We start from the raw sequence: 25,647 nt of genomic DNA, 5'->3' as shown, positions 1-25,647 counted from the left end.
GGGTCCTCTTCAGTCTTCATCTTACTTTACCTCGTTATGAACCACTCTTAACTCTATCCTGCTTAACTGTATTCCTAACGTAGGTGATTCCACACTCTCATCTCCTCTCTGAGTTCTTCATCCACCTTTCCTTAATGTATTGAGCTCTTCGTGGTTTTGTTTTAGAAATTCTTTTCCTCTCACTTGACATTCTTTCTCTAGGTAATCTTCTCTTTGAATGCGATTACCACTACTTTATTGATGACCCTTAAACTGTATTCCTTGCCTAGATAATTTTCCTGAGTACTCAACCAGAATATGCAAATATCTACCAGATCATTCTATTTGGATTTACTGCAGATGTTCCAGCTTAAAATACTTACCCAAGCTTTTCACCCCCCATAAATTCTGTTTGTTCTCCCAAGTTCCCTGATTTGTTTAATGACTGTCATCCATTTAGCTTATAAAAGTCTGTATACCATCCATACATTGAATTAATCACCAGGTTTTATAATTTATGTTTTTGTGTTTTCTCTCTAGTATTTCTGATTTTCTCCATCCCTATAACCAAAACCAATAGTCAGATGACCCTTATGTACTAATATTTTAAAGCCTTTTCTTGCCTGTATCCTAAAATTACAGTATTGCTGTCCTCTACCCTATTTTCATATAAAACTAGAGTCATTTCTCTAAAATAAAAATCTTAATATGTCCATTTTCTGCCTAAACATTTCTGCCTCTAAAATTTCTATGTGTTTTTTCATGGATAGAGTAGCAATACTAAGATGAAGTTTATCTGCCATTTTTGTATGTATCCACAGATTACTGCCCCACTATGAACTCCCCCACCACACTCCACCATAACCTCTGCCATTACTCCCCTTCACTATCCCTTCCCAGATACACTCAAGTCCTTTCAGATACTTAAATGAACATAGTATTCCTCTAGTCCCTTACATCTTTTTTCCTTATCACTCTAAAACCACTCAGCTTACAAAAGCAAGGATTTCAATACAAGTTCCCAGAGTCAGTGACCCCAAACTGTTGTGTTTCTTTTTTATTCATCCAAATCTGAATCCATTTACAGTGGCCCTAAACATCATCATTACCTCTCCCATTCCTAATTTATTTGTACATCTTCTTGAAAGGTTAGTTACATATTCTTTTTGCCAGAACATCTTTATTGAGCCTATCATCCCACTTGCTGACCCCCGCATCTCATTTGATGTGTTCCTTTATGTTGTTTAGAAGCCTATATTTGTACTATCACAGCTCCTACCTGATTGCTATGCAAATGACCACTAGAAATTAAGTTGGGGAGGGGGCAAAAGCTTTCTCAATAGTATCACAATTTAAGGTATATGACCTAGTACCATATCTAACACAAACGAGGTACTCGATAATTTTAAGAAATCAAAATGTTTGAGAAGAAATTCTTTGATTATTCTTTTCTTCTTAGTATAGTGTAATTGAATGATTTTTACAATATTTTACATCCCTATTCTGAATTTCATTTCTCTTTCCTTTTCTTTATTATTTTCCTTTATTAGTAGTAATTTTATAGATCAAATGTTCCTTAGAAATCAGGATAATTTGAGACAAAAGATTGTCTTTCACCTTTGGAAAAACAAAAACAAAAATGGAGAAAAATACTTCCTTTTGAATTTTTTATTAAGATTTTATAAGTATGCTTAAAATGATCATATTACTCTTAACATGAAGTCTTTCCTAACTTCGTTAAAGTTGATTGACCTGTGGGAAGAGAAAACATCTCATTCATTTTTGTAATAAGTTCTAGCACAGGGCCTGCCATATAGGAACGAGTCACTAAATAATTGTTGAGTGCAATTAAAAAGTAACGTAGAAAATAAAATATCTTGTCCTAAAAAGCAAGAAATCACATTGTCTTCTTTGTCAATCCTTAAAAAGAAAATTAAATTTTCTATCTACCATGTTAAGTATTCATTTTATATTATATTTATATGACTTCTTTTCACAAAAATTAATTTGTGAAACTTTCATGCATATCTTCCTTTACCAGAACATTTAAATTTGGGGAAATGTTTGTGAATTTTTTTTAAAAAAAGCAACACAAATAAACTCATGTTTGAGTTTATTTTGATGAGTGAAATTTCCATATTAGTTATTCTTTGAAATATTCTTTTTTGATACCATGAAACTATATTATATCTTAAAATTCTTTTAAAAGCCATAATTATTTTAATGGCTACTTTCAGCATATACATTTTTCTATAGGAAACATAATCTTTAGAACATGGCAAGTGAGTTTTACATTTTTAGTTCTACAATTTAAAATATTATAAAGCATAGTTTTGATTTACAGTGAAAAATATAGCCTAGTAGATAAAAAGAGTTCATTTATCTTAACTGAACCTTGATGCCTTTTGAGTAATAACTCTATTTGCCCTTTCCTCATGCTCCTGCTAACCACCACTCTAGTTTTTGATTGCATGAATTTGACTGTTTTTAGTTTACTTCATATAAGTGTATCCATGCAGTACTCATCTTTATGTGTGGGGTTTATTTCCCTTGGGCATAATCTCCTTAAAGTCCATCCATATTGTCTCATGTTGCAGGATCTCCTCCTTTTTTAAGAAGTGGAATAGAGTTCCACTATATGCATATAATGATTTTCTTTATCCATTCATCTGCTGATGGACAGTTAAGTTGTTTTCACATCTTAACTATTATGAATCTTCTCCTTCCCCCCACCCTCCTCAATTCTTTTTATTGCATCCTGCACTACAAGGAACTTTGTGCACACAGACGCAGTCATCCCATCCCACACCCACATGTTTAAGTGATGCCCACTCACCCCTTGTCGCTCCCCGTCTTCGTGGAGGAACGACACAGGACCCTGCGCTGTTCTTTTGTCTGCTCGGCCCTCCCCGGGTTTGCTGCTGGTTCTTCCCGGGTTGGCTACCGTCCCTTCCACCTCCGTGGAAGGGCGGTTCCCCCTAGCCACTTTCCCCACTTCCGCGGGGGAGCGGCACACCGCCGGCCGGCTCTCTCGGGGGCTGCTCAGGTGTTCCTTCAGATAGATGTTCCTGGTGCATGTTGTCTCTCTCCTCCTTTATAGTCCTCTTCCGCCAATCCCAACTCGGCTGCCCACACGCCGAGTACGCTGCTCTCCTCCAATCAGGAGCAGGTCCTACAGTTTATTGGCTGAACTGGAGGCAGCTGTGTAGAAGCTGTTTCTCCCTTCTCAGCGCCATATTGTGGGAGAGCAGATGCATAGAATAAGTCTTAATTCCAGTAACTTAGTCTAGTCCGAGTTGCTCCCCACGACCCCTAGTAAAGATTTGCTCCTTGTCCATATCTGGAAGCTGGTTTTGATCCATTTGACATAAATTCAGGGATTCTGAGTGCCCAGAACATGAATGGGAGTTGGCTCTTAGAGGACATGTTAGATTGACCCTCACAGCTCACAGATCACAGCTCAGAGCTGGGTCCTATCATGCACAGGGCCCAAGGACAGGGGCACCACTTGTCAGCTTCAACATTTCCCAGAATAACAACAATGAACTTTTGTGTTTTGGTGGCTTAACTTGGGTTAACCTACAGACAGTGACACCAAAGTAACACATATCTAAGATTTTCCATAAGTGTCTTGTCTCAATTTTGTTATTCAGTACTGTATTTTTACATGTGTAATAGATTGTTAGCATGCATATTTCAGGTTGAATTTATGAGTGACATTGAAAAGTTTCAGTGACCAATAACAGTAAAGTTTTCTAAAATGGAATTGTCTATTTCAAGTCAACATTTGTGAAAATAAAGGCAGTATAGACCTGAAACCAAAGCACTTAGGAAATAGTATTTAAGAGTAATACACATCTTAATCAATTTATTTCAATTCAGTTGTATAAAATATTTTAATCCACCTTAATGTAATTGTAACACTAGATTGATATATTTAAAAATATAATCCCCCAGAAAGAAAGGGGGCCATAAGACATAATGCACCAAATATAGAAAACACGGATACTGTTGGAGTTAAAAATAGATCTCTGCTAAATTGACAACAAAATATTCATATAAATCTGTTCTTCTTACTATAAAATGACAAAATAATTCTGTAGAATCTTTAGCTTAAAGTATTAAGTAAGTGTATGAAGACATTGGTGAATGAATGCTAGCTGGAAAATAAATTTTAAAACAAGGAAAATGTGGAAAACAGAAACACTTGAATTTAGAAGATACAAGTAAGACTTCAGAAAAATTAATTGTATAGTGTTAAACAGATTGCATATGAAATATTAATGGCATATTGTCCTGAGCTCCCCTTCTGCTGTTTCCACATAGCTGACTGAATTTCAAACAGAAATATGCCAGAAATGATTCTGTGAGTATGTGCTAGTACTTAAGACCATCTAGAAAGCATTTATTATTTTACCTTAATTTTGCTTTTACTTAACTTTACAGGCAGAAAATGCTATTGACAAATTCATAAGAACTACTTGATTGAATTTTGAGACATGAATTAATGCAAACAATATATCGACTGTGTGGGAGACATTCCCTTGGTTAATATGCTGATTTTATTGTTGGTCAGAACTCTCCTATGGTGTACAAGTGTTCTTACTCTGGGAATGTAACATGTAACTCAGGCGAGGATAGGACAATGTAATCCAGAATGATAGGCTCAGGGAAGAGAATACTACCCATTGGGAGCCAAAGAAATCTGGGAAAGTTTCTGGGAAATTCATTTTGCCTTATTTTGCACTAAGTAACACACAGATGTGATCATCAGAGTATCTTCAGCTATTCCAATACCATAGGAGAAGGGAACCTGAAATAAATTTGAGCTGCAAAAGAGGGAAACCTAAGAGAACTGAGAGGTATAGGGTAGTACAAAATTTTTAATGGATTAAATAGTGGATCACCTTCGGTGTTTTGTTTGGTTAATCTGATTCCAGCTTTCTGTTATGAGTAACTGATGGCATCTTCATTGTCACAATTGGCGTCTCTGTGGCAGGCGCTTCATGATACAGAATAAAGCAGCACACACGGGAAAGCCCAGTGAGTAAGGGTGTAGGTTATACAATTAGGCTGCCCAGGTTCAAACTATGGTTCTGCTGCTAACTAATTCTGTGACTATTTAAGTAAATTAACCTCTCTATAATCACACCTACCTTGCGAGAGTGTTGTGACAATTAGATTGGGATAATTCTGCCATAAAATAAGTATACAGTAAAAGGTAACTACTATTTTTATCAGAATGTACTCTGTCATTTCATTAAAATCTTATAACCATCCTGTTAGGTATTATCCTTCTCAACTAGTGGATAATGAAACTGAAAGCTTTGGCTGAGTGACTTTTCCAAGGTCATACTGATAGAAAGCACTGGCTCCAGATTTCAAGCCAAATCTTTTCAATCTAAATTCTCTTCATCCCGCCTTACTTGAAATATAAGATTCACATGGGAAGGAACGTTTCTTTGATCACATCGAACAGTCTCAGGTCCATATCAGGTGTTCAATAAATATTTATACTATAATTTCTCTTACAGACTCTTGAAACTGGTCAAAGAGGCAGACATAAGAAAAATATTTCAAAATTCCACAGTTATAGCAAAGCTATGTATAAGGACTGGGAAAAGAATGAATAAGTTTATTTCAGAACAATGGTATGGCACTTGTAATAAATTCTGCTCATGCTTTGATGAGAGTGGCAGATGTAGATCACAGAACAAATAATAACTAGGTACACACTTCCTTGGAGAAGGTAAAGATAGGTGTTTGCTATATACATTTCTCATAGTTAATGTCAGACTTCTGATTTCTCAATATCCTCTATGTTTACCTTTCATTTTCCCTGTTTTTTAAAAGTTCTATCCTTATTCTTAAGTCTTTAAGACCAAATTTCACCCTCTAGCACTTCAGACCTCCATATACTCCTCTCAGGCATTGCAGAAAATTTGGAGACCTGGATTTAATGTTCAGTACTTTCTTGCTAGGTTTGTATCTCTGGGACCTGTATCTGGTTGCCAACCATGTAGACATAACCATGAATTTTGTCACTAAACATACTCTGTGATGATAAACCTAGTAGACAACAAATAGAATGTCAGTGTGGCTATTTATAATAGTGTCAAGGTGATCTGAGAATATTCCTCTACCATCCACATGAGCAAAAATTTTCTTCACGACTAAGTTTACTTAGTGAAATAAATTAAGAAACAGAAATTTGTTTGGCAGCATCGAATCAAAGACAGACAAGCAGATGGTTATAAGGAATATTTATCCAAGCTATGCCAGAACCAAAAGAAATTAAATTCATCCAGTACAAGATTTGCTGTCTAGAATAAGAGAATCCATTTTGTGTCAGCTCTTTGCAACTTCTTGTTATGCTACCCATAGTTTGATTCAACCCAAGCAGCATTGCTCTGTGGTTATTGTATGTTGTATTGGGTTCTATGAGGGCCTCTTTCTGGGGAGCCACCAAAATTGTCCATATTATTTCCTTATTCTTATATCTCTGATTCATTTCTTTTTCTGATGTTTCCATACTTCCTGATTTCTCCTCTCGGAGGAATGAAGTCATGAAGGCATCTGTGTTATTGTCTATTATATATTATTTGTTGTGGATTCTAATTTTTAAAGTTTGACCATTACCTAAATAAGTTACAGGTCAAGCAGCTTCTTGAATTAATTTATCCAATAAATGTTCGCTGAGAACTTTGTAGGAGACAGGTCAGGTTTAATCAGACATTAGGAAATAGTTGTAAAAATATGTAGGTGGGTACTTTTAGAGTTTAAAGAGTGATGGAGGTGAATATTAAACAAGGGGGAGAAAAACCAGCAAAACTGGGACAAAATCCATCCCTATCACTTTGCCACCTGCATATGATTTACAGTTCTTGAACTCAGGTTCCCCTTCTAAAAAACTGCAGCATTTAGGGGGAAATAAGGCAATTTCTAACCCTTAATGTTCTGAAGAAAGGAGCATTAATTATTAAGATTATTATGTTCTCTTGATAATTTATAGCTGCTTAGCATTTTGGCACAAAATATTTACGAGTAGTAACTAAAAGTATGTTGACTTTCTGAACAGAAAATGTGTGTGTAAGGATGAAGAAAAGAAAACAAACTTTTTTTCTTCCAATAATACAGCATTAAAACATCTTACAACACAGAAATTAGTATGCATTGTGACTATCATCACCTGCTTATGATGCAACTTCAGGAACTCATTAATAAAGCACTTCCTTTCCTACTTCCTGAGTGTTCAATAAATTTTAGTTTCCTTCTTTCCTTCAGTTCTGTTCAAAGAGGTCAGCAGTAGCTTCCTTGTCGCCAAACCTGACAAACATATTTTAGAAGAGATTAAACTTGAACATTCTGTAGCAGATGCTGTGGGAGAAAATACTTTCCTTCTTGATGGAATTCAGCTTCTGTGACACCATAGTCTCCTGGATGTCCTTTTACCATCTTAGTTTTAGGAATCTTTCATTTTTTACCTTATTTACTGGAATCTCTTACTCTGGCTATTTCTCAAATGTTGGTGTTCCCAGATTTGTATTGAAGCCTTCATAGTATGAACTCTCCTTTAATCATTTTCATCCATTCCATGAGTCCAACTACCATTTTTTTATTACAGCCTGGAATCCCTTTTTCCCATTTTTGTATGCAATTGCTTTCATTCAGATAAATCATGTACCTTTTAATTTCTAAATGTTCAAAAGCTGACTAATCTCCTTTTGCTTTCTTATTCCCAAGAATGCAACACCATCACTCCAGCCTGTCAGGTTCATTTTTCAGGTTCTGCCAAATCTCTCATCAACTGTCTTTTGAATAGATGTACTTCTTTTCATTTGCCCAGTCACTCCTTTCCTGGCCAGCCTGTGCCTTCTGCCTGCACTGAAGCAAAAGCCCTTCCCTGTCTGTTCTCCATTCCTGTACCCTTACCCTTACCCTTACCCTTTGAGTCTACACAGTTTTTATGAGTTCAAATATGACCTTCTTGCTCCTTTCCTTAATTATTCCTGTTTGGTTCGTATCTCAAACTTCCAGCTCAGGGGTTGTGTGGTGATTGAATGAACACATTGTACAAATATTGGATGGTCTCCTGTGCTCCTTCCTGGGTCAGGAAAGACATTTTGCCATCAGGGTAAAGATACTATGGTCTTTCAGTGGGCGTTTGATAATGCTTGTTTCCTCCCTTAAGAGATGATGCGGATATATATCATATACTTCAAGGGATAGGATTTCTGTGGATGAAGTGCTTCTATAATTACCTAGGAGATCTGCCAAGCCCAAAAACTCCATAGCATGTTGTCTCAGTTTACAGGCTAAAGAGATCAGTCTTGAAATATCTCTTTCTCAGATTGTAGTTCAGGATTCCTGTAGTTGGGCTATAATCCTGAGTGATATCCACCTTTGTTTCACACTGAGAATGAAACCAAGGATGTTAAGAGAGGATCCAAGATTGACAGGGAGAGGAATAGAAACATCTGATAATAATCTCCCGTTTGTTGTGAAGGAAACTGGAGGGAAACTTTATACCAATCCTTAATTCTGTGCCATGATTCTTCTGTCTTTTACTAGTTTAAGGGAGGAAAAGGAGTTAAAAGCAGGGGAAGGACAATATTTCTATTTTCACTCAGATGCTACAGAACAGAATTAAAGATGTGAAAAATATAAAACTGGATTCCCTTCTCTTTTTAGTCTTTCTGCCTTAATATTCAGTTCACAACCTCTCTTTTCTTTCAACCCTACGCTGTTGTAGAGGCAATCACCTGTCCATCAAAATGTGTGCTCTGCTTTTACATTACAGAGCTGTGCCTAAGATCCAGCTGCCAAGCCAACTATATCTCCTAAACTCCCTTGCAACTAATTTGAGCCATGTGACTGATTCTTTCCCATAGAATGTGAGTGGGAGTTGCCTTGCAGCCATGCCTTTGCCCTTTTCCCTTCATCTACTGACCTTATGGAAAGGATTCCAAAACTCTAGGAAATGAAGAAGGCTTATGTAGAAGGAGCCCAAATCCCTCAATCCCTATGTGGAGGAAGGCTGTTAGCATATAGAAACACCCCTTTTTGGAGTAAGTCTATCTTTTTCCAAGCCATAGAATCTGTTTAAGGAGCTACCATTAAATTCAATAATATATACACACATATCTAAGTGTCATAAAGAGAAATGTACACATTCTTTAACTACGGAAAGAGGAGAAATAAACATATTTAGGAAGATCATCTAATTTTTCATTCAGTTTAAAAACGTGTATAATGAACAATATTGTATATTTTAGAAGAGTATTAAAATCTTGAGAAGCTGAATTACATTAATTTTCAATTCTAAACACCCATAGTTTGTTGTTTGCAAGGTTTGCTACCACTGATATACAACAGTTTATTTGTTTCTTTTAATTTCCAAAGTTGAATGTCTAAGTTTGCCTTCTAGGCAGAAATGAAGTCCCATTGTGGAATGAGATTAGATCAACGCTTCACAAAGATCATTTTAGTTCTTTGTAACCTTAAATGAAGTAAGCTAATAAAGCATTAAATTAGTATGTTATAAAACTTCCTGAAGTTTTAATAAGCTTTTAAGTGGCAGCTCTGAGCTTATTATCTCTAACGCTAAAGTCAAAATAAATGTCTTTCAGATAGTGAAATGGAGATGAGGTAACATTTTATCATATTTAACAAAAATATTTTGTACTGAATTATAAAGTACAGATGATATAATAATCTCTCCTATGAATGCATTTACTCAGAAACACATTTTTCTCTAATCAGTAGCCCTGAAGTCTTTGGACCACAATTGTGCTTTATCTCAAAGACTTTAACTGTGACATTTTCCTTCCGACTAGCTCAAATATCTCTACAGAAATTATACAGTTCATTCATATTCATCCAAGTGAAAATGTAGCGATGATTATAATAATAACTAGCATTTGTTTAGGGGTTCAGCATTTTAAAAAGGACTTTTAGATGTACTTTCTTACTTGTTCTTCATGTAAACTGGTTAGGTAGACAACTGTGATTATCTCTGTTACCTGAAGGCCCTGGGACTTAGGACAGACTGCCCAACTTGCTCAAGGTCACATAAATGCGAACTCAGACACTGTTTTATCCTATTCTGCCACACTTCTCATGTAAAAAACATATTATGGACAATTTAAGAGAAGAGCTTAAGAAAATAAATTCCTCCAGAGAATTAAATCTAAATTGTTTCCTTAACTGCAGTGCATAAAGAAAGGAAACATGTTCCCAAACTCATGTGGTATTTTCTAGTGCTTATAGTAATGTTCTACATAGCTAATATTGAGAGTATAATTTTCCACATAGTGAAATGTTCTAACTAAGCACTGTCCAATAGGACTTTATGTGATGATGGAAATGTTCTAGCTCTATGCTCTTCCATATGTTAGCTACTAGCCAAGTATGGCCATAGAACAGTGATAATGTGACTAGGGAGATTAAAGAACTTAACCGTGATTCTACTAAATATTAATTAGCATCTAAATTTCAAGAGTCACATATGGCTACTGGTGGTTATGTTAGATAGTGCAATTTCTCTTTTTAAATGTTAAACTGATTTTTTTAATCCTAGGAAGATTTTAATAATCCATATTTTCAAAGTGTTTATATTTGATATTTAGACAAATACAAGATTCCTGTTGTTAATTGTACTCTTAATCCAGAAATAATCTTCAAAAATTCTTATGTACCTTCTTTGTTGCTTTATTATAGTTTTGAAAAACTATTTTAAATGCATATATTTCACTAGACATTGGCTTACTTCAGGGACCAACAAGTACAGTATAGTGAAACACACACATTTGGAGACTTGAGACTATCAATCAGGTTCAACCAAACCAATTGTGATTTAATTACCATATTGAGATCCCTTTATGCCTTTTTTAGAGGAAAAAATATTTTTTGCAACCAAAATGATGTTTGAAAACAACTGTACTTGTTGGACATATGATCGCTGAGTAATTGGTGCTTGCTTTATTTTAGATACCACGTTTCTGTTCATATTCTCTTCAGGAATAGTGATGGCAATGATGATGATAATGATGATGGTGATGGTGATACCTACCAGTAGTGATAATGCTGCTTCTGTGCCAGACACTAGCCTAAATACTTTGCATTAATTTAGGAAATCATCACAGAGTAAAACAGGTTATTTTCCCCCGTTTTTATGTTTATTTGACAATTGAGGCCTCTGAAATAAGATGCTTATCTAAGGTTATATAGCCAGTGCTGGGGCTCTGGTGTCCCTGCTGCAAACTATCCACTATACTGCCCATTCTAGAGCTTAGAGTATAAACTTTGTTCCTTTTTTAAAAAAATAGCAAAACCACATATTCTTTTTATTATGTTAAAAGAGGAATACTATTTCCCTCTTGATGTGTATATGTGATGTTTACACTATTCTTGGTTCCTTTTCATTTTAAGAGCACCATTCTCTTCCTTTAAAGTTGTGAATGAAACAGGGTTTTGTTTGTTTCTCTGTTGTAATCAGTACGTTTTTATGAACTGAAAGAGACATACACATGTCAGCATTGCGGCTAGCTGAGAGTCTTCCATTAGAAGTCTCAATCAAATGTCATAATCAAACCTGTTAGCTGGAAAGGTGGAATAGCAGAACTAATGCTGGTTTTCCTCCCTGACATTCTTTAATAGTAGACTAATACGATAATTCCCAGGCTTTGGACACCCGCAGTATGCCACACACTCTCTGTTTAATGCTGCTGGGAATCCTTCAAAGTGATAGGTTGTGTTTAGGTAGTTGTTCAGAAAACTGAGAGTCATAGCTTTGGAATTTCCCAAACATTGCATAGAAAGTAAATGGAGGAACAAATACCAAGTTCTCTTTGAGTCTAAGTCCAAATGATTTGGTGTAATGTATTGCATTGGTTCCCTGGTTTTATCTCCCATTGTGTAGATCCCCAATTTTGTGGGATAAACAAAATGTCTTATCAGATTCTGAACTTCCTTTCCATTGAATCTATATAAATTATACATACTGAGAATGTGTGTGTGTGAATGTGTGTACATGATTCTAGCCTAGTGTCACCTGGTGAAAATAAATTTCAAGTTCAAAAACCCCAATAACCTTAAAACTTTCATTTATACTTAAAAGTCTATGATTTATATATGTCATCCTGATTCTAGCAGAATTTAGAAAATAGGCTGATAGTCATGTTATTTTTCTGATAAACTATTCACTAAATACTAACTTGAGTAATCTTTATGCTTCACAACTCTTGGTCAGACAAAATTCAACAGAGCAATAGGTTTTTTTAAGTATTTTTAAAATATCTGTTTATTTGAAAGGCAGGGTTACAGAGAGGGAGAGGGAGAGAGGGAGAGAGGAAAAGAGAGAGAGAGAGGGAGAGAAAGAGAGTGAATCACTCTCCAAATGGCTTCAATGGGCAGAGCTGGGTGGATCCGAAGCCAAGAGCCTGGAGCTTCGTCCAGATCTCCCACACAGGTGCAAGGGCCCAAGGACACAGACCACCTTTTTCTGCTTTCCTAGGCCATAGCAGAGAGCTGTATAGGAAGTAGAGCAGCCCATGTGGGATGCCGACACTGTAGGCAGCAGCTTTACCTGCTATGCCACAGCGCCAGCCCCAGGAGCAATAACTCTTAATATTTTCCTTCTGTAGCTTTCTAAATTATTGAATTTTTTAGAAGAAAATCTTTAAATTTTGTACTATCTATACTCAAATTTTATATACTCATCTATGTAGGTTACATGTATTTCTCATGTTTATGGACATTTGGGTTGTTTCTGTTTTTATTTTTAAATCACAAACCACACTGCTTGTACATGTTTTCTGATGCATGTATAAAATTCTTCAAGGCTGCATATTTGCTAGTACAATTGTTAGGTCATAGACCATGCACACATAAATGGAAATGATGCATTTACTGTAATCTATGGTACATGCTAATCTATTTTAAACAATCTACATTTAGTACTTTGAATTGAAAAATACTTTATTGGAGCCAACTAAAGTGAGAAAACAGAAGGTTTGTATTTTAAAAAATAAGCAAAGGTTCAGTATACTTAACTAGTTGGATTAAGTTGGTTAATTCTGGTTATATAAAAGATATCTATAGCTTATTATTATATACAGTTTGTAATTAGCATTAATTTTATTTTTGTGTGGAAAATTCGAAACATTCAATGACTTAATATAAACACCCATTGGGTGACTTAAACAACATAAATTTGTTTCTTGAAGCTGGAACTCTAAAATAAAGGGATGACCAGGGTTGATTTCTGGTGTAGCCTGACTCCTTGGCTTACAGTTGGTGTGTTCTCACTCTGTCTTCACATGGCCTGCCCTCTGTGTGTACACATTTCTGGTGTGTGGTCTTCCTTTTATAACGACACTAATCAGCTTAGATTAAATCTCCACTCACATGACCTCATTTAAATTTTTAATTATCTCTTTTTGAGGCCCTGTCTCCGAATACACCTATTTTGGGGGTTAGAGCTTCAACATATGAATGTGGGGCAAAGAGAAGACAGTTTAGTTCAAAAAGTTTCTATGTCTTAGTACTTAATTAATTAGTAAATTAATGTTACTTTACTAAGAATATCCTTTTTTGAGAATTATTTATTTATTATTTGAAAGGTAGAGTGGCGGCAGGGGTGGGGGGAGGAGAGAGAGAGAGAGAGAGAGAGAGAGAAATCCTCCATCTGCTGGCTCAGTCCTCAAGTGGCCTAAACAGCAGAGCTGGGACAGGCCAAAGCCACGGGCCAGGAACTTCATCATTGTTTCCCATATGGGTAGCAAGGATCCAAACGCTTTAGACTTCTGCTGCTGCTTTCCCAGGCACATAAGAAGGGAGCTCAGTCAATAATGGAGCAGCCAGGATTCAAACTGACACTCATATTGAATGCAAACAGTGGCTTAACCTGCTTCGCCACAACATGGGCCCTGAAAATGTCATTTGAATGGAAGAATAAACTGATGATAAGAGAATGGTAGATAAATTTCTCTTAAGTGTAAAACTACTCCTGCCCAGCAAGATTTTCAATCAAATACTCTTTGGGGACAAGTAGGTTGATTCACTATGATTGAAGGCTTAAAGAATAAGCTGCAATTCCCACTCATAATTTTAAAAAAAATTTGTTCATATGCCAACAAAAAAGATAAGTAGCATGAATGTAGTGTAAGGCAGAAGACTTAACCCACTAATATCATGATCTACTGGAAAATTTCAAAATCATCCATTAATAGAACCACAAACCCTCCCTTCGCATACCTTTGAGGTGGGTCCATAAGGAAAATTAATGTTTATTTAAAGGCCTCCATGTTTCAGAATTCATGCTAGGCATTAAATTTATGTAATTTTCCCAAATCCTCAAAGTTCAAAAATTGATTGAACTGAGATTCCAAAGTATACTTCTGAATATTTTAGACCAGAATGCTTTACAAGAGTATTTTAATATTTTATAATTGAAATGTTGACATATTGGCTGTACAAACATCATATATTTTGTTTTAAAAGTAAAGATCATCTTGAAAATTCTGATATCAAATTGATCTATTGAGAAATTATAAAATTAGGCAAGAAATCAAATAAGAAGCTATATAGCTCAAGATGATATAATTTTCAGATTTCAGTTTTAGAAATGTATACATTTTGATGCAAAGAATGGTATTTCTGGTAAGCCCAGAAACTACCGTGTTCTTTTTGGTCAAAGTGAGCAATATGATACTTGCTTGTTTGTTTAAATTACCTTATGATTGTACTTTCTCATCAAATAAGAAATTTTATGATAATTTTTGAAAGTACTCATACAAAAAACCCACTGTACATATGCTGCAGACAAAAATGAGTAATTATATCTTTGTAAACAAAGTTAATACAATTTTACAATTATTTTACCTAAATTTACATTCATGTTTTTGAAGGTGATAAAATAGATGTTGGCTCCTACTAGAATAGACACATCTGCTTTAGATAAACAAAGTCACTCTATAGATTTATTTATTCATCGAGAAACCACTATTGTGAACTCACTATTAGAGGTACCAAAACACAACTCACAGAAGTCCATAGAAGAACCATGACATCCAAATAAAACAAATGTGTAGTCAGTGTTGAAAATATACCAGAGATTTTCTAGATGTGGTTGAGAGGACCAGAGTAATAGCTTCTTCTGCTATAGTTTGTCTTCTTATTGGAGAGATACGATTTATGTACTTAAAAATAGTTAATATTACACAGCTGTGGTGATTTGTAGGCCAAAATAAGTGAGATGGTGTTACTCTGTTAATAGAATGAAGAGGTCATGGTGAGAAGCAATAATGAAAGCAAGCTTTCTAGAAGGAATAGGATCTGAACTGACCTTAGAGTGTAAGCACAATTCATAGAGAATAGTAGTATATTAGAACCACTCTGGGTGCTTAACTGTACAAATTCCTAGACTTTAACCAAATATTCCTTCAGATGAGAGGAAACAAAATGACTTGAGCTCCAATGCAAAGAGTGTACATGGTATATTCAGCAGTCAAATAGTGACCAGATTGGCAGGTCCAGTTGGAGGGGTAAAAAAGGACAGTCAGAATAGGATTAGAACATATTTACAATGAGAAGTGTTGCTAGTCTAAGAAGCTTGGGTGTGAAACTCTAGGCAAAAAGGAGTCATTGAATGCTTTTGAAAAAGGATGTAATGGAAGGAAAGTGACGCTGTTAGGGTGATTAGATCTAAAAGTATTAAGCATGTCCAGTTATTTGGTTATCTACTCTAAGACTATGGAATGAAGGGGAAAGACAGGAAGATGTTAAGCCATAATTCTGTGTTATAAATTTTGTGAGGAGACTGTCATGTTCATGGGTACTTGGTACTTAGCATATTAAACAGGCACTCAATAAAATATTTGTTGAATGGATAGATGAGCAGATAGCTGTACAAAATCCAATAATGTATAGTGTTCAAAGGGGAAAAAGCAGGGCCTTGTACTAGCAGAAATGTCGGTTGATACTGAGGATGAAATATTTTCAATATTTTGCAAGTCACTCACCCTGGAAAGAAAGCATTCATTCAATTTCCAATAATGTTGAGGGATGCTCTTTCCACTTCTACCTTATCACACAGTGTACTAAGATAAAGACATCACGTACAACAAAACAGAGACAGGCTTTCTGAAAGGCATTACTGCAGAAAGTCATTTTATTCTTGCTTCATCATATCTTCTTGGAATGTGGTTCTTCTTAACCAGTTTCCAGTTAGTCCATTATCCTGTCCACTTCTCATGTTTGTACCTCCTCATCATCTTTGATATCCTTTCATAATGTTAATCCAAAGCCAAGAAGAAGCACTTTAGTCCTGAGCCAAATAGTCTGTTTAAGAAATTGGATCAATGTATTTAACAAGTTTATTAAAAACGCTCATTTTAAAAAGTTAAAATTAACTCCTGCTACATTCAGTGTTACACTTCGCCTGTATGGGAAACAAGTGTCTGAGAGATGGAGATAGCCAAGATTGTGCTATAGTAGGCAATTAACATGAAATGCAGGCTCTTTTTAAATTTTACAGTGTTCTAAATGCATGAGGATGGCCCCTCTACCTTTCTGTGGCACAACATATGAGTATGCTTCATTAAAGAGGTGAAAGGCTCAGAATTAGGGATGCTAAACTCATTGAGTTAATCATTTTGCTGCAGCTAATACATTTTAGCATAGTGTAGATTTTAAGGATGATAAAGAAGTAAATGATGTTTCAATAAAGTGCCCCTTTCCCCCTTGCCTCCCCAGATGTCTCTAAAATGTTAATTTCCCTCTCAATTTTTCTCCCAGTTTATACTCTTTTCTATAAAATGTAGTCATAGATATTTTTACCTGAAATACTTTATGAAACATTTAAAGACAATGTAGTATATTAATCCATTTTACTACATTTTCATATTATTTAAAAATTTGTAGCTTTCATCTCTCTTTTACTCATCAGTTGCCAATTGACAGTGAGTGTTTGCCCAAATAATAATCAAAGTACATGAAGAAGGACCAGGTATCTCCAAGAAGAAACTGTAAAAACTGATGAATCACATGGGCATTAAAGGAGATTCCAAGAGGACATGTTAAATAGTCTCTAAATGCAAAAATAAAAATTCCATTGTTCTTCAAACTCAATAACTTACTTGATGAAGTAGTTACGAAGCTCTGTTAATGTTTACAACTGCTTTTCCAATTATTTACTTCACTGAAGCCTTGAACAGTTTGTATCTGTGCTTAAAGAAAAGTTTAAAATTTGTCTAGCTCTCTTGCAAGTTCAGGCCTATAGACTTCCGCTGTTAGGATACTGTGTAGTGCGGGTGATAAGAAAGAGTGGATTTACAGCTACAGCTTGGTTCCTCCAGCCAGCTTTTCCAACAGACAGGTGTTATTATAAAACCATTCTGTGAACTCCTTGGTCACACTAAATATATGTTTCAAAGCCGCATAGTATTACACTCAAACTTTGACTCTGCTGCTTACTAACTGGGTGATATAGATCATTTCCTAACCTCACTGTGTCTCTGAATTTCCCACCTGCAAAATGAGAAAAATGATATCCCTCATCTCATCGGACTATTGCAGCAATTAAGTGGCATACAAATATAGTCATACAATGGTTAATACAACATAGTCACTTCAACTGCCAGCAGCTATCTCTTTTCTGAAGTGATAGAAGGTACACATGTCCACTTCATCAACCCTGAAAATCTGGAGATAGAAGATATTTATTCAATTTCCTCTAATCTCTGACTCACCCATTTACTTTGTCCATTCTTCTTATGAAAGATCAAAAGCTACTCACAGTTGGCTATGTATCAAAACTCAGTGGTCACTGGCAACATTTTTAATCACTGAATAAATATGAGTTTACTCTCTACACCACCATCTTCTTACTCCTGATTGTATTGTAGCACCTAATGGGACATTAGGATTGTATACTTGTTATCTGCAGGCTTCTAGAAATGGTTTTACCTGAAAGGTTTTTCACATTCTCCTCATCAAATGCAAAAATGTATATGATCTCAGGATTCCAAGGATATTTTTCTAGATATCATTTCCAGGTTACAATCTCATCTCCCTCCCATTCACCCTTCCCAGATTTAACTCTCCATTCTCTTATCCTATTTTCCTATCTGCATTATCACTACCTAGTACCATAGGCTCTTTTTTATTTAAATGAAACCTGCATTGGACAAGACTAATTCACTGGTATATTCCAAGAACACTTCTAGAAACTCAATGAACATTTCTTGAATGGATTTATACAGTGCAAAATGGTCTTGTATATCTGCCATTGGAGTTCTCTTGTTTCTTTCAGGATTTTACCACCTAAGTCAATAATTGTAGATTGTCAGTATTTGAATTATACAAAGTCAAAAATGGAAAAAATAACACCAAATAAATGTTAAGTGTATGGGGTGATGGACATGTTAATTAGCCTGACTTAATCATCCTACATTGTAAACATTCATCAGAGTATCACATTTTATCCCATAAACATAATTGTCAATTAAAAATTTTAAAGACAAAACAATAACAAGCACAGGAATAGCAGCACTAACAGTAGTAGCACAGGGACTTTATTAAGTGCTTATTGTATATGAGGCACTTACCCAAGTGCTTTGTATCTCTCATCCCATTTAATCCTCACATCAACCATAGGTACTATCATTATCTTCATGGTACATATTAAGATACTGAGAAACAGAAACTTTAACTTGAAAAAATATGAAAATCATATAATCGTGGCTCTCATTTCAGAAGAAAAAAAGGACCAGAGAGTTAAATCTACTTGCCTAAAGCCACATAGCAAGATGGCACGAGATCTAGGATTATAATCAAGATTGCCTAATGTTATCCCAAGCCCCCTTCTATACTATCTTTGTCATATTTATATGACTCAGTCCCAAATGCAAAATGCTACAGTGACCCTAAGAGGGGTTTTAAGAAGGTAAGCAGTGCAAAAATCGCCAGACCTTATAGGTTATATCACGTAGTATCACAAACTTGAATGTACATTTTTTTCTATTTAATAATGAATAAGGTTACACAGCAACATGATGCAATTTGAACTTCAGAAAATCTCAGCCCATTTTACAGAAACTTTCTTGTTTACTCTGACACATATTTACCTCCAGATTCTAAGCATCTAAAAATACTGATGACAGAACTGTGAACCAAGTAGATCCTCACAGTGTTTATGGTCAGGGCTAGCACACAGACAGTGAAATGATTACTGCAAGTCAGAGACATAAGCTCTACATTTGGAAGAAATACAGAGGAACCCAGAAGTATCTAGGAAAGTCTCCCCATACTGCAGAGGGTGAGGCTCAGAGCTTCCAAGAGCTTTTCGTGAAAGATGTTAATTAAATACCTGGCAGTGCCGGAAGTGCTGGAGAGAGATGACCTAGATTCTGCCTCTGCCCTCAGGGTTTGTGCCTTTGGGGAGGGAAGCTGAATGATGGCCAGTTCTCACACAGTGGACTAAGTGCTATCAGAAATACCCACCAAGAACGAGGCAGACACTGTGGCTGGAAGGGCATTTTGGAAAGCTTTAATCAGGTGGTCCCATGCTACTCTGGGTCTTAAAATAGATGAGTAAGGGTGATTCAGAAACCAGAGGGACATAGAGAACCTTTCATAACAAGTGCAAGGACATTTAAATGAGACAGAACATGGTAGAATCCTCAGATCTTTGAGTTATTGCTACCCATTAGGCTAAAACAAAGGTGCTTTCATTTGTCAGAACTTTCCTTGCTGCAGATTGCTTAACAGAAGGTCATTTAATGGATTTCTAAACTGAAGGAATTCGTGAATTAAATCACAAAATGTCTGCAGTGGCCAGAAGAACAACTGCCTCCTTATGCCGACATTATTAACAGCACCAGCACCTGCTGCTCGGGCCAGCTGGAGGGTTGGGTGTTTCTGCCTAGGTAATGCTTACCGGCTGATGTCCTGCCATGGGTAGCTTTGCCAGGTTCCACAAACAAAAATCTTAATGTTCCATCAGCATCTAACGAGAATTATAGTCATTAGTTAAATAAAAGAACCATTAGGTAAGGAGCGGAACAGACAACATGCAATCCATCAATTTGCTGAATATTGTCAAATGGTTTCTGGGTGCAGGGCAGCTGTGCATTCAAGAAGACAGTGAGAATATTTATGTTCTGTGCCTTATGTACTTGTTTTTTCTAATTCAAGGCCACTATAGTAAGCTGCTATAATAAAGCATTTAGTGGTGAGGATGTCTTAAAAGCCCATAGTGAGTCCAAGGTTTTGTTTTGTTTGGTTTCTTTTAAAAAAAGGGGGGGGGGCAAATAAATACAGAGAAATGACTTTGTATCTCAACTGGTGGTTCTGGAAGCAAGGTCCCTGAACCACTCTCATTAGTATCACCTAGGAATCAGACAGACCTGCACAGGCTCTCCTGAGTTAGAAACTCTATGGCAGGGCACAGCAGTCTGTGATTTGATCAGCCCTTCATGGGATTCTGACATAAACTTGAACTAGGGCACTACTTCTCAAAAGTCAGCTTGCACAGCATCACTTGAGAGCCTGTTAGAATTATCCATTCTTGGCCCCATCCCAAACTACTAAAAGAGAATCCTTGGGAGGCAAGCCAAGTAAACCGTGATTTAACAAGATCACCATGATTCCTAATCATGTCAAAATCTACTGCTTGAACCACTAGGTCTCTGATTTCATACTTGAATCACTTGAAAAGAGCGTTGAGCTATGACAGGCCTTTGTCTCAGACAGCAGACCAATTCGCTCAGAATCTATGGAAAAATGCCTCAGATATCAATGTTTTTAAATGTTCCTTACATGATGGCAGGGTGTAGCTAAATTTGAGAAATACTGTTCTAGTAGTAAAGGGATGAAGTTGTTTGAGGGTTTATGAGTATAAAGGTCTTAGGTAAATCACAAGAGTGTTAAGTAAGAACTACCACCTCCACAAAAGAAAGCCAGGAACTACCTGTGGCAGGTATTCTGGCTCTGTGATTTGACTTCAATTTCAATATTCCTGTTTGAGTTATTTTGAGTATGCAGAGTAGTATTAAAATGGTTTTTATTGTTAATATATTATGTAAACAGTTTTCTTTCAGTTAAGTGGGCCTAACCTGTGATCTTTAGTATGTAGCCCAGATAGAATCTTACTAAGTATTCTAAAATTCCCCATTTAGCCTGCTGACCCTCAGTTGCGATTCTGATTGTCCTTCACACTAAAAGTGCTTGTTAGCACGCCACGAATCATGTCAAGTGGCTCCTCACCCTGAAATGAACCCCATCACCCCTTCTTCTTCTGGGGAGTCTACTCTTCCCTTAAGGCAATGACTCTCAGCATCAACTGCAGGATGAACTCATTTCAGAGCTTGAAAAAAATGCTAATGACTGAATCCCACCTTCATTCTGAGTTTCTGTGATTAAGCCAAAGCATGAGACTTTTTAAAAGCCTCCTCCCAACATAATTTTAACAGATAGTGAGCATGAGAACTCCTGCTTTACAAGCAAGCTCAAATTCTTCCTTTAAGAAATTAGTTAATTCCTTTCAGCCTTTGTAAATCATGACCACATCTGAATCTGTGTACAAGTCCCAGTTCATATGTTTTCTAGTTGTTTCATGATATCCATTGTAATGATATCTAAGTTTCTTGATAGCTGTGGCCTTGTCATATTTTTCTATCCCACGTAGTTACTAGCATGCTATTTACTAATAAAGTTTACTGTTGGCTAGACTATTAAATATGACTTGATATCTAGAATCATAAAACTGTAGAAGTCAAAGAGATCTGTTAGCTCACCTACAATTCTATAAGTGTCACTAATAATATGAACTGTTTTTAAACACTTATGTGCAGATTATGACAAGTTCTTAATAATCATGCTATCTCTTGGAAGTAGAAGATAAGAATCCTCCTTGCTCAGCAAATAATGAAATATTGGTGTATAGAGGTTAAGTAAGTTTCCCCGAGTTGTAGTATGTAGCATCTAAAGCAAGTATAGTTCCAAATTCAAATGAGTCTGCCATAGTTGTACTAAAAGGTCCATATTTGCCTTATACACCTGATTTGTATGAGACCCAATAGGTCAAATTCCACTTGGATTCCTTGATATGTACAGTTATCCCAAAAAGTACCAAAAATTAAAATCTATTATGTGTCATACACATTATCTAAAGTGTTACATAAATTCATCTGCATTATTAAATGAAAACAGGCCTATGTGAAGCTCAGTTGAAAGTATGGTAACATTTTTATAGAAGCTAAATAACAATGTATCATCCAGGGACAAACATGGAAGACTGATGAAATACAAATCAGTTCAGATATGTAGAATATATAGGAAGAGCATTAGAAAACTAACCTGTGGAAACAGACTTGCTTTACAAAACATGCTGCCTGAGGTACTTTACATGATGCCTGTAAGTTGCAGTATACACACAACCATCTCAGTTTATGCTTGTTTTCCCTGGATTATTACTTATCGTGTCCTCTTTCACTCTTGAAAGTATTTTGGTTTGGAAGATTGATTTCACAATTAATCTATTACTAAAGAAACTGCCCTGAATCTTATCCATATTAAAGGGTAGTAACATAGTTCCATGTAACTCTGCCCATCCCATAGCTTGTGGAAACCTGGGACTGACATCAAAAGTTGATCAATTTGATGTCTATCCTTTGTTTAAAATGGAGAATCCAAAAACCTCACAACATGTACAGAAGCTATACAGATTCAATTACATGACAGAATTATAACCTTGAAGACTCCATACAACTCAAAATTAGGATGGAGTAGAAATTGAATAAAATGTACCAGCCAGATAGTTGCAGAACCAAATGAGACAGACACCCAGGAAGTAAATGAGACACAAGAATGGTCAAGAACTACAGTGATATAATCTGAATTCATGCTGGTCTGATTTCTACTCATCTCTTAAATCCAGGACCATCTCCATGTCCAGTCTCTGTGATGTCGAGAGTTCTGACAGCTGCTGTTACTGCATTTTCCAGAAAATCCCTCATTTCATCAAAACCTTACAATAATGCCTTCAAGCTTCTGGCCCATCTAAGCTAGCTCAAATCAGCTCTGTGGCCCCCGTTCCTGGTAAAGGGAAAGGGAAAGGGAAAGGGGCTGCAGGTGGAGAGCACATTGCAGTATTTAAAGGAAGAGGCAATACTAATTCATATTAGTAATTCATATTACTATCTCAGAAATAAGAATGGAAAGGAAAAAGATGATAGGAGGTGGGTGTTTGGCACAGTGATTAAGGCAACATTTGAGACACCTGCATTCCATATCTGAATGCCTGGGTTTGAGTCCAGGCTCTACTTTCAGTTACAGCTTCCTTCCTGTTAATGAATGCCCTGGGAAGAAGCAGGTGATGACTTTTGTGTATTTGGGTCCTTGCCACCCACAGGGGAGACCTAGATTCAGTTCCTCAATCCTGGCTTCATCCTGATCCAGCTCTTTACATTATCAGCATTTGGAGTGAGTGGATTAGTGGATGTGAGATCTCACTCTCGATTACACATTTTTCCTTTTGAATAAGTTAATTAAAATTCAAAAATGATAATAGAAGTTAAAAACCTGGTAGTTGGAAGCTGATTAGATTTAAGGGATCAGGTGACAGAAGAATCCAAAAGTTATTCCAAATATTTTGATTTTCATCACAGAATAAGACAGTAGTACCATGAAGAGGAAAATAGGATGTCAAACAAAAAGATAAACAAGGGAACTGCTCTAGATACTTCTGATACAGGGAATTTAATAGAGACAATCTGTTACATAGAAGATGGAAGAGCAGAGAAGCCAAATGAGACGTAACACACACACAAAACTAAAGATTAGCAGTAGCTGCATGCTGTTCCCACTTCTGTGTCTAAGAGTTGAAGCAATAGGTGATCTTATCGGGTTTCAGAAGTTGAGGTATCTGGAAGGAGTTACACTTAAGTGATGACTGCCTAGGAGCAGATGCAACCACAAGAAGGGAAGCCTGGAAGCTGTGGCACCAGAGCTGAGTCAGCCACTGCCAGGAAACATTCTCCGGAGCAGGAGAGGGGAAAACCCACCCTGAATTCTTCCTTTCCCTCCATTTAGTCCCCAGCTAGTGCCACACACTGGCCGAATCCATGCAGAAGTTAATTAGCAAATGAGTCTGGGAAAATGTAGTTTGTAGGAGGACATGAAACTGAAGGATCCTAAGGGGAATAGATAATGACATGGTGCAGTCTGAGCTGTTTGAGGCAAGAGTGAAAAGCGGAGTTAATATGATTTTCCTCTAGATCACTTCACACACACAGGAGCAAATGAGATGTGTCTGCTCAATGAGCCATTCTGGCTGGCCATGCAGACAGCTGTCCTATGAATAAGAGTTTTGGACCAAGCAGAGATGACTTCAAATGCTACTACCATGTAGTCACAACAAAAATATCAGGCAGGAATTAATGTTGAGTTGATGTGTCACAGGCATCAAGCATGTGTATTAAGCCAATGAGTTTCTATGTAAATGTCTGTGAAACTGCCAGGAGCATTGGGACTAAATGTGTAGGCTAGTGTAATGGATTCCCCCACTAACATTCAGAAAATTTTGTCAAGCAGTGAGTGCCTGAGTAAGAATGGTTGTGTTCTGTTCACTGCATTTCATGGCTTAAAAATGCACTTAAGTTTCCTGTATTGCAAGGATATACAAACCAGATTGTTGCATTGTTTTGTTTTTTGGTTTTTCATGGAACTATCAATCATTGAGTATCTGCTAAAGGAGCAAGGTACAGAAACTATAACTATGAATAAGACAGTCTGTGTGCTCCTAAGGGCTCTTATGGGAAGAATGCAAGTAAGCAAGCAATTACTGTAATACCTTGGGATAATACTCTCACAGTGATAACTACTGAGTGATAGCTAAGTACATGGAAGAGACACCCAAATGTAACTTGGGGGAGTTAGAGAATGTTTGTAATGATAAAACATCTGATTCAGAATTAAATAAGGAGTGATATGTGTTACTGGGAGGCAAGAATTTCAAGGCATAGTCATGGTTGTACAGTGACCCAGAAATCCTGGATTATTTGGGTAACAGGATTTCAGCATTATTTCGGCAAAGGTTGCAAAGGAGGTAGAAGAGAGCAAAGCAAGCGAGGTTCTATAATAGGGTCTCGAACAGTGATTTGCTGGCAAATGTTTAACATGAAGCTCTTGAGGATGAGGTGGGTGTGATCAGTAGTATTTGCCAAATTTGGGGGCACAAATGTTCCATTTTTGCAATTTCAAGATACCAATATGGTACCACTGAATGTAGAGTTGGCAAGAGAGATGGGTAGTAGCACAGCATTATATAGTCATTTCCACAAGACAGATATAATATTCAGATACTATTCAATAATACAGAAGAATATTCAAATTTATGTGCTTCATTTTACCGAATACAACATTCATTCAGTCATCCTTTGCACCATTCACTTGTTAATTTAACAAATGATTTTGGGCTCCTAATAAGTGCCAAGCATGGACCTATTTGCAGAGATTACAGCACAGAAAAGAAAAATCCTTGTACTCACTGAGATAAAGCAAATATTGTTATTGTGCCCATTTTACAGCTGAGAAATTGAGACATTTAAGGATTAAGTATTTTAGTTAAGATCACACTATTTATGGCTGAAGGAATCAAAACAGGAA

The 25,647-nt window shown here is 36.4% G+C and overlaps 1 protein-coding gene and 1 long non-coding RNA gene across 14 annotated transcripts in view; one reads left to right on the top strand and one right to left on the bottom strand.

Annotated features, from left to right (window-relative positions):
- Nucleotides 1-25,647, top strand: part of DMD (dystrophin) — a 2,249,390-nt gene that overhangs the window by 1,296,086 nt on the left and 927,657 nt on the right. The window lies entirely within an intron of this gene.
- Nucleotides 1,601-2,950, bottom strand: LOC149119567 (uncharacterized). Its single transcript, XR_016228042.1, has 2 exons — nucleotides 2,816-2,950; nucleotides 1,601-1,731 (listed from the first exon to the last, which is right to left on the bottom strand). It is a non-coding gene; the product is annotated as an uncharacterized LOC149119567 (long non-coding RNA).

The sequence above is a fragment of the Oryctolagus cuniculus genome, chromosome X, assembly GCF_051225735.1.
Source record: "Oryctolagus cuniculus isolate XC-2025 breed Fujian yellow rabbit chromosome X, ASM5122573v1, whole genome shotgun sequence".
Taxonomy (NCBI): Eukaryota; Metazoa; Chordata; class Mammalia; order Lagomorpha; family Leporidae; genus Oryctolagus; species Oryctolagus cuniculus.
Note: the sequence above shows the minus strand (reverse complement) of the source record. Positions and strands in the feature narration are given on the sequence as shown.